The 7,953-nt window shown below is 41.9% G+C and overlaps 1 pseudogene; it reads left to right on the top strand.

The window, feature by feature from the left end:
- Positions 1 to 542: 542 nt before the first annotated feature.
- Positions 543 to 1,184, top strand: LOC112857352 (large ribosomal subunit protein uL1 pseudogene; annotated as a pseudogene).
- The last annotated feature ends 6,769 nt before the right edge of the window (positions 1,185 to 7,953 follow it).

Genomic DNA, 7,953 nt, shown 5'->3' with positions numbered 1-7,953 from the left:
GAAAGTGGCTACAAAAATTAGATGCCGAGTCCAATTCTGTGGGATGCCCAAAATTCAACATAGATGGAATAAACAACCTGATTGGATCTCTTGTGTACAAGTTAGAGCACTGATTTGGAAAGAATAAGATGTTGAGAATAGAAACGGTTACATTTGAGAGAATTTGAATGATTCTGAGGACATCTAACCTCCCAAATCTGCCAACAGAAATTTATTGCCAGTGGAAGGAGCCCCTCTTTCTCTATCTGATGACGCTGGTCCTGTCCAGTAGAACAACCAAGAAAGACATCATCTAAGGTAGATATCATCATAGAAATACCAATTATTCCCCTGCCTGAATATACTACTTCTCAGAGGCTCCAAGCCTACAACTAGAGTCAGGGGCATCAACAAGCCCTTGGGGCATCAGTTACAGAATAACTGATAAAAGAGGGGGCACACTCAAAGAACTAAGAGATTTTGCAGCTGAACTTAGTGATATGAGTTTATTTACCAGAATGGGTTCACAACTCTCTTTTCCAGTTATTATGGCATGGGGCACCATGAGCAGCAAAGTCTCCCATGACACCCTGTATGAGGTGGTGAAGAAAGTCCTTCATGGGAACCAGTGCACGTGCCTAAAGTTTTTGGAGATGGTGGAGTTTCAGACCATCTTGAAGAACAATGACGCTCAGAAGGACAAATGCTTCTGGAGCACTGTCAGGCTTAAGTCCACTCCCCACCCCAAGTTCACCATCTGTGTTTTGGGGGACCAGCAGCACCGTGATGAAGCCAAGCCTGTGGATGTTCCCCACATGGAGACTGAAGAAACTCAACAAGAATAAAAAAAAATTAGTTAAGAAGCTGGCCAAGAAGTATGATGCCCTTCTGGCTTCAGGATCTCTGATTAAGGAGCTCCCACAAATCCTGGGCCCAGGCCTGGCAAGGTCCCTTCCTTGCTGACCCACAATGAGGACATGGTGGCCAAAGTGGATGAAGTGAAGTCCATGATCAAATTCCAGATGAAGAAGTTGCTGTGTCTGGCAGTGGCCGTTGGCCATGTGAAGATGACAGATGATGAGCTTGTGTACAACATCTACTTAGCTGTCAATTTCCTGGTGTCATTGCTCAAGAAGAATTGGTGGAATGTCCAGGCTTTATACATCAAGAGCAGCACCATGGGCAAGCCCCAGTTCTTGTATTAAGCCACAACTTAATAAACCCTAGTGCTACCACTATTTGTCTGCCTCTGACTAGGGAGAGAGAGGTGTTTTGTGAGCTGACATTGCATGCCATAGCACTGTGCTGATGACTGCAGTTTCTGGCGCTCAGTGATGGATAATCATTTTCTCCACACTGCAAACCAGAAAGTGCCTTCTATCTTCAAAACTGCACAGTCTTATTTAGATCTCTTGGATACTTATAACATGTAACAGTAGGGTTGTTAACCAGGACTGAAGTTTTTCTGGTAACCCTGAGAGGGACAGATATGGACTAGGATTCCAGCTTCAATTGTTCCCACTGCTTACTAGTGGAAAGAGGGGTAAGATCTTCACATTGAAGACATTTACTCAGCCCTTGGCAGCATGCCTAACCTGTGCCTTGAAGTTGCTTCCCTTTATGCCATGGATTCTTTCCGTACGCTTTTTGTTTGGTTTTATCCCTCTAAGTTGTGAGTTTGGGCTCTTGGTCTGTAGGGATCACAAGGAATATTCCAGATGGAGATTGGGTTCCTAGATTCTTCAGATGGGAGTGGCCCACAACCCTGAGAAATTGACCTAGTGTTTGCCTATCTGACCCCCACATTGAATATACTATGTTCAGGGTAGTAATTTACTGTGTGAGATGTTTAGGAAAACACAAGTCAGAGACACGTACGATATTGTAATCCATTGTCTCTATTTTCTAAGGGAGCTTACCAAATGGGTAAAACCAGGTTATGGAAACTTCTAGGCCTTTTGCTCTGCAGGTAGGCTCTGCTCACTTCCTGACCTGAGGCACTTCCCTGTTGGAGTTCTTGCCTCTGGCACCAAGTACTGGAAAGCTGGTTTTTGGTGCGGTAGGAAATACCTGTGATTTAACCTTTTGACTTGAATCTTCTTGATTTAACTTTGGTAAGGTAACCAATTCATCTCTCCATCGTTTAATACAGCTGAAAGTCTATTCCAAACCATAAATTAAAATATTGCACTTTCTCAAAACAAGCTTGAACCATGAAGAAGAATACAAGGTTTTCACTAGAAACAAATAAATAAATAAATAAATTTTAAAAAATAATAAATGAAATAAATGGGCTCACTCAGGCATCTGGGAGTGGTTCTAAATGGCTGACAGAACTCTTGACTCAGTGGTGGCCTACTGACTTTGTAAATAAAGTCAATAGTCATGTAATTCCTTAATACAATGTAAGGAGAAAAAAAGGTAAGGAGCAAAGAATGCTGGAGTAAATTTGTTGTAATTCATCTACTCACCCACCTTTGAGAGTGTTCAAAAAACACTCCCTTACCAAAGCATTGAGAAATACTTTGATGAGAAGGATGACAGAATCTTTGAAAATCACTGTAGTGGCTGTACTCTAAGCTAGAAGTGAAAATGCAAGACGCTGCCACTGAGAAGGGCTTTCTGATCTGAGTGGTGTTGATAGGCTGGCACAAACACCAGAGGCAAAGCGAGCATGCTAGGCCACATGGTTGAAAAGACAGTCAGAATGGTTTGATCCCATAAGGGTCTCTACCCTGTGGTCTTTAAGACAGCTAACTAAGGTCCAACTTGACCCAAGACTTGAAAAACTCAAACGGGTGAATAGAAACTTGACTTCCATCAGCATGACAAAGGATCATCATCTGATCCAATTCTGAGAACTTGATCTCAGAATTGAGCCAGAATTCCTTGAAAAAAGGGACAACCTTAGCAACCCTCAAGCAAAGAGCTTGCAATAATAGTGTGTGTTTCAAATATCCTTCCTGGTCTTCCCCAAAGGAAACGGTGGTCCTGTGCCATTGTAACTGTGCAGTAGGAAACAGGAGATATATAGACCTTTATGGCATCATTAGACTGCATTATTCTGAGTTATCATTAATTCCTGGGACCTCGTAACACAATTGTGGACCAAGGCTGAAGGGGAGCTGATAGCAGAGTTTAGGCCTGGACCACCTAACAGTGGTTCAATGGATATATGAACGCATGTTAGTTCTTTCCCTAGTTCCTGAGTTCAGTCAAAGGGAAGCTCCTGGAGCTTTCCTCCATATACAAATAGTAAACCAAGACAATAATAGTTCCTATAAGAATACAAAGATTAATGCTACCAAGACTTGGAAAATCAACACTATCACAATCCCATTTTGTTTGCCTATGTAATCTGTGCAGAAGATGGATGGATCTTGGAGAATTATAGTGGCTTATTCTAAGCTTAATTAGGTTTGACCTCAATTGCAGCTAGTATTCCAGATGTAGTCTTCTTAGTGAAGCAAATCAATACAGCCTCTGGCACCTCGCATGCAGATACTGATCTGTCTAATGCATTTTTCTCTATCCCGATTAGCAGAAGATACCAGAAGTGATGATTAAGTGACCATAAGGCTGACAATTTAAAAGGAGTCCAGAGCAAGAGAAGGTTCTCCAGCTGGCCCAACTCGGCCATTTGGCTGTTGAGATACCTCAGATCCAATGATGTTTGATTTGTAATTGATCAAGTTGCTAAATGAAGCTTGCAGAAAGAAGTGTTAGGAGAATCATAGTTGCAAACCTTCAGAGATTGGTAGGAAAGTCATGTTCCTTTCTCTTTTTTAAAAACAGCTCTTTCTATGAGGTGACTGTTGGCTCAGTCAGTTAAGCATCTGACTCGTGATTTTGGCTCAAGCCATGATCTGAAAACTGTGAGATAGAGCCCCATGTTGGGCTCCATGCTGGGCATGGAATCTGTTTAGATTCTCTCTCTCCCTATCCCCCTCACTCTTTCTCTCCTTCTCTCTTTCTCAAAAAAATGGGAGGAAAATAATTTAAAAATAAAAAATAAATTTAAAAAATTTAAAAAACAGCTCTTTCTCAACATACCCGAATGCCACGAATCCATGAACACTGACATCATGAAATGGGAGTTGTCTAATCCACGGAGCCATAAATTCAGGCAAGCCCTGCATCAGTCCGTCATCAAACGGATATGATATAAACAGAAATAGGTTTGAACAAATCTTTAAGATATAACTTATTTACCAGAGGCCCATACTTCCAGCATAGTTACTCCTGCCATATTGGTGTCCCAAACTTCTGAGAGTTCATATGATCAGTTGACTGAGGAGGAAAATCAAGCCTGATTTATGGTGCCAGTGAGAAATGGAATGCTATGCCATTTCAATTTCACTCAAGAATGGCCTTGGAGGACAATGGAGAAAGGGAGAATTTTCCAATATGTAGGATTTTAAGCAATTAGTCTTGTGATGCAAGGTCCAGGCATTTGGAAGAATAAGATTAGATGATTGGTAACAAGGTTTGAATGAAGGATGAACAACTCTAAATGGGCCCAGCATAAGGGCATAGTTGTGGGCATCTGGGTGGCTCAGTCAGTTAAGCATCCGACTCTTGATCTCTGCTCAGGTCTTCGTCTCAGGGTCATGAGTTCAAGCCCTGCATTGGGCTCCATTATGGTGTGGAGCCTCATTAAAAAGAGAGAGAGAGTCAAGAAAGAGTAGTTGGACCCATGTGAGTGCTCAGAAAATGTAGTCATTGCATAGGAAGTTCTCAATAATCATGTTGCAAATTATACCCCTGTGGATATCTGTCAACTTCTTTCTAAACACTCTAGTGACTAGGTTCATGGACGATATGGTCACAGTGGCAAAGAAAGAGTGATACACAGGTTTAATAACAAAATTAATTCTGGCTATCATATTGCTCAGCACACCAGAGTCTTGCTTGCATTCTGCATCACTGTCTGAAGACCAAATTGCTATCTGGTAGCAACTGATTACATTGAACATGAAGGGACAGAATTTGTCCTTACTGGAATAGATACTCATTCTCTGCATGGATGTGTATTCCTCGTTTGCCACAGTCCCACCAGGCACGGACTCACTAAATACTTTGTTCCAGATCATGGTATCACATACAACACCATCTCTTCATTGTATTGCAGAAGAAATCAGGAAGTAAGTATCTAATGTTCATGCGGTTTACTTATGTTTCCATGTACCTCCTCATCCATAAATAGTTGGTCTTACAGAATGATAGAATGACAACACTACTGGAGACAACATTTTGAGAGATCGAATACCAGTCCAATAGCCTGTAATATATGCTCTGAGCAAATAAGACATCAATATTCCTCCTAGAGTGGATTCATTCCTCTTGTAGCCAGAATCTAAGGGAGCAGGAAACACAAATGGGAGAGTCAGCGGCTCCTCTGACTATCACAACTAATAATAAACCGTCCAAATAAGTATTTCCTTTTTATTTCCATAATTCTGGACTTTGCTGATTTAGGACATCTTCCTCCACAAAGGCCGCAATCATTCAGTATGAAGCTGAGACTTCCTATTGGCCACTCCATGTTCCTCAAAAGAAAGTGTTGGCTAACATGATCAATCTTTGCTATGAAGAGGGTGTCTGCCACATAATGTAAGTGAGGGAAAGTAATAGGAGAATCCAAAGGTTCCTGGTGCTTCCTTTCCAATGATAAAAATGAATGAAAGATGCCAGAAGCAACAAATTGGTAATACTACCAACCCCCTAGAAATGAATGACCCACTAGATGAACCCCAACAGGATGGATGCTGACTGAAGCAAAGTGAAAATGGACTTGGATGTAGAGGAAAGGAATTTTGAATATGAGTGCCCCCTTTCCCTTGGCACACCACCAGGACTGGGTAATAATACACTTGAAATGTTTGCATTATATCTTTAATTAGAAATGTTGCTGATTAGTAATGAGGTCAAGCATCTTTTCATATGCTTATTGGCCATTTGGATTCCCTCTTCTTTAAATAACTCTATTGAGTTATTTGTCTGTTGTATTAAGCTGATGGTACCCAAGATGCAATCTACAAAATCACAAGATCAATACTCTTTCAGGAAAATCTGCAACATATATGTAACATATATATGTTAATGTCATATCAGCAAAGTAACATAAAATGGTTACTACCTATAATACTCTAAGAAGGTCTTTATGAGTCCAAACGTTGACCCTCAGATAATGGAACATGGCATGGAGAAGAATGAAAAAGTTGGTTGACTTGCTCAGAAGTCTATAACCCCTGTCTTCCCCACCCCCTGCCACACACATAGCATACCTGGGAAGAACTGGGAACCCCAAAAAAGCCCAGGGGAGAAGAGAAAGTTTTGCTCATTCCAAACAGGAAAACATCATGGAAAATGTGAACTGAAAATAACGAAGAGAAAAGAAGAGGCTGCAGCTTTAAATAGTAATGAGTCAGGCAAGGCTGTATTGCCCAGGCTTCGAGTCAAAGGCGGGAGTGAGTCAGAGCTTTATAAAGGTCACCCTTCACCCACCTTTCCTGTGCCTCCCAGGCTGTTCACCACTGTTAACCACGGTGGGGGCATCTCACCACCCACATCACGCAGAGGACCAGATCTTCACTCTTGTGCTTTTCCACAGCACAGCTAAAAGGTAGACTGTCTGTATGGTCCTCCCAGCTGGCAAGAAGCGCAGAGTCCCAGGAGAAAAGGATTTGTAATGACTGTGAGAGCCTGGCCACCTCCCTCCTACAGCTGCCAAGCCTTGCGTTTTTCTTACATTGTTTAGGTTGATACACCAACATGCTACTCTTAAAGGTAAAGATGATTCCACTGATCCACTCCCCAGTAGAGTTGTTGAGACATACAACTCATCCTACATGAGTTGTTGAGACATAATCAGAGAACATTAAACATGGTAGAAAGTTAGAAGCCAACAAGGTCAATATGTAGCATATGCATTCATACACACACACTCTTTTCCTACAACCATGGCAGACATCACCAATCAATCATGGAACTCTTTCCTTTTGAGCCTGGATATAGCTCTAAAAGTCTCCTGTATTCAATGCTCCTTAAAAACAGCTCCAAGCTGCCGTGTGAAATTAACACAGTTTGCCTCCCTGACCGACCTTTATCTAGAGATGATAGAGGGTTCAGAGGGGGAAATGAGTTGTTTAATAGCACAAAAGAAGTAAGCACCAGAGCCAGGGAGAGTGGGGCAGGGTGAGTGTTGGAAAAGGAAAAGAAACTCAATTTATTGCGTGAATTTGTGCCATGTCAATTGAAGCATTGGGCTTGCAGCTTTGCACATGTTATCTTGGAACAGAATTCAGGTGTTGTGAGTGTGCTGAATCAGTTATTCTCTTGATCAGTGCCCTTTATGGACAGTAGCACAGGTATACATGACAAAGTGCCAAGATCATGGCTATAACGGTGGCCATGGGCTAAGTGGTGTTAACTAGGTCATGGGTGCAGTGTGATGAAAGCCACAGTCTTGCTATTCTTACCCCTGGGCTCTAATCAGACACTTCCCTTTAGCATTATGACTTTGGATCTATGCCCAGGAAGCATGGCACCCTTAAAGGCATCTGCCATGCCTTATCATTTGACAACCTCAGCCATGTACAAGAACCATTTGCTTGGCACAGAAAAACCTGCTCCAGGACCACAGTGTATCAGTGGGAAGTACTGTGCTTTTCCACCATAGCCAAGCATTACCCTCCTCACAAAAGGAGCCAAGTAAGAAAATGAGAAGCTCAATACAACCTATCTCCTCTACCAGATACCATTTAACCCTCCATGACATGTCCCATTACCACCATCACCACCACTGCCACTGGGCATGATAATGGCATAGATATGAAATGACATCATTACCACTGATGATGATACTAAAGTTATCTAACTAATCGCCACTGTACTCTTTCACTGTGCCATAAAATTTTGTTAGCATTTGCCAGTTCCTCTGGGATCTCATAGAGAATGATTTGGGGAAACAAA

The sequence above is a fragment of the Puma concolor genome, chromosome E2 (assembly GCF_028749965.1).
Source record: "Puma concolor isolate L17-30 chromosome E2, mPumCon1.1.hap2, whole genome shotgun sequence".
Classification (NCBI taxonomy): domain Eukaryota; kingdom Metazoa; phylum Chordata; class Mammalia; order Carnivora; family Felidae; genus Puma; species Puma concolor.
This window is presented reverse-complemented; position numbering and strand designations above follow the sequence as displayed.